The sequence below is a fragment of the Penaeus vannamei genome, chromosome 41 (genome assembly GCF_042767895.1).
Source record: "Penaeus vannamei isolate JL-2024 chromosome 41, ASM4276789v1, whole genome shotgun sequence".
Lineage (NCBI taxonomy): Eukaryota > Metazoa > Arthropoda > Malacostraca > Decapoda > Penaeidae > Penaeus > Penaeus vannamei.
Window position 1 is genome coordinate 15,054,107 of NC_091589.1, and position 2,500 is coordinate 15,056,606.

A 2,500-nucleotide genomic window follows, 5' to 3' on the forward strand; every position below is an offset into this window, starting at 1 on the left:
TATATACATATATATATATATATGTATATATATATATGTGTGTGTGTGTGTGTGTGTGTGTGTTTGTATGTGTATATACATGCATATGTATGTACACAGACTGATAGCGACAGAGAGAGAGTCAAAGAGAGACACAGTGTGTGAAAGAGAGAGAGAGAGAGAGGGAGAGAGAGAGAGAGAGAGAGAGAGAGAGAGAGAGAGAGAGAGAGAGAGAGAGAGAGAGAGAGAGAGAGAGAGAGAGAGAGAGAGAGAGAGAGAGAGAGAGAGAGAGAGAGAGATAAAAAAATTTATCAGTAACGAGCCGTCCCATATTAATGACCTGATTAACTTATCAAAGGATATCATGATTAACATTGGCACTGTTTTTTCTTGTTTGTGCAGAATAAATTTTGTTAAGAGGATGAAACTGAAGCTCCATTTAGGTTTACCACCAATTCTGCCAACGTCACCTGACACGGCAGTAAAAGAAGACCGTTTCCACTATTTAACATCGACATAAGATAGCCCCCCCCCCTAAGAAGCGTCAGTCCCGTTTTCTGTGGTTGCTGCCATTTTTTCTTATTTCTTTGTTAAGAACTTTTTTAATGGCATCTATCATTATTCCATGCACCCTATCATTGGCTGCCTTTCCTTATTGTTCGCGAATATATCTTTTTGAGATCGCTTTCTTCTCTTAACGATTTCGTGGTCCTGTAAAGGTACGTAGTATCTCTCAGTTCCATAATTTTGCAGTGTGTTGTTTGAATATTACTGATAATAATTTTGATAATATTTGAGCCACTCTAATTAACCTAATTCCTTTCGATATTATTGTTATATATTTAAGTTTTCATTATTTCTGTAATACTGTAAAGATGATATTAACGTGATTATTAATATTATCATTGCTATCATTATTAGTATTAGTATATTAGTATTAGCATTAGCATTGTTCTCATTATTGCAATTATTAGTATCATCATTTTCATCCACATCTTTATCCTCATCCTCATCTTTTTTATCATTATTGCTATGATGTTGTTGCCGTTATTTTTACACTCAATATCATTATTATTATCATAATTGTTATTATTGTTATTAATATCATTATGATTATATTCGATTTTCATTATATTATCATAAAACTGCTTACGTTGGGAATTTCATGTCCACTTTTATTTCATGTCCACATTTCAGATTTAAATAAAAGATTACATGACTCAAGAAAGACACTGTATGTCAACAGGCACTCACTCTACCACTTGTTTATCCTCTGACATTTTCATTTGCTATTTTTTTATGAATTAATTGTAAATCTAAGTTACTCATTCCGAAATTGATGGTGTATTTTACCGAGTATTATTTTGTCATGTAAATCCATGATGATTTCACATATAACCTTGCATTTCTTTGCACTTAACACAGTTAATTCTATACAAAACGCCATGGACGTTAAACAGAAAAGAAAACAACTGTCACTCTTTTAATACACAGTATAAGGAAAAAGAGAACACTCACTCTTTAAATGAATGGATGAAAGGCTGGGATCGTGCAACTCAAGGAAACCTAACAAGTCCCAATACATACATTCAACGCAGAAGCAGAGGATTTGCTGGTGTAACGGAATGCTGGTATTTGTCGTTTCTGTTCCATCGCTCATTCGACACTAGCAATAAATGATGCTCTGACAGTTTTGTTATTCATTCGAGGTTATTTATTCTTATATTTTGATGTGTGGTGTGTTACTGAATGTATTGATATATCTGAAATGCACACCTGGGAAACAATATGAAGCCCATTATCAAAAAGGGAAAAAATATATTCAAAAGGTTCTTTCATATTTACGAAGACATCACCAGAGCTCTAATACTGAACGCCATGTTCACCATCCCAATATCTTAAAATAATCATACGTGCTAGTTACGTTGCTTACAGCTTTAGTGGAAAGGGAATTCTCGTACAGAAAGAACCAGCCAACGGTCATGTTTCTGCTGGCAGTAGTGGTGAAGTCAGTAATCTTGAATGTATGGAAAGCTGAACAGTAATACAAATTAGGTTTGTCTAACCACTCAGTCTTGGAGTAAATAGTGTGGTGATGATCAGTTATCGTGAAAAAATGAATAACAATATTAGTGTTTAAGAAAAGGTTAGCCGAGTGAAGACCCGTTTCGCCTGGGATTCGGTTGCAACGGTTTCTATGAGCGAAACTTTAAAAACTTGAATCATCATTACACTTTGGTATTGTGTATTATGTCATGCTATCTCTCCTCTATGGAAGCTCTAAATATCAATTCACACACGTAAAAGACAAAGAATAATCGTATGAAAAACTAAATAAGCAAGTAATATTAATAACTGTAAACTCAAGAATTACAGAGGAAAGCAGCCAAAATGCTTAAACCTAGAACGCAGAACAGGGATTTTCAGTCTAGGGTTATTCAATCACTTGCGGGTAAAAATGCGCACAACAGAGGGTAAATCTATAATCACATGGCTGTGGTGTAGTCTGGTTGCCCTCGAT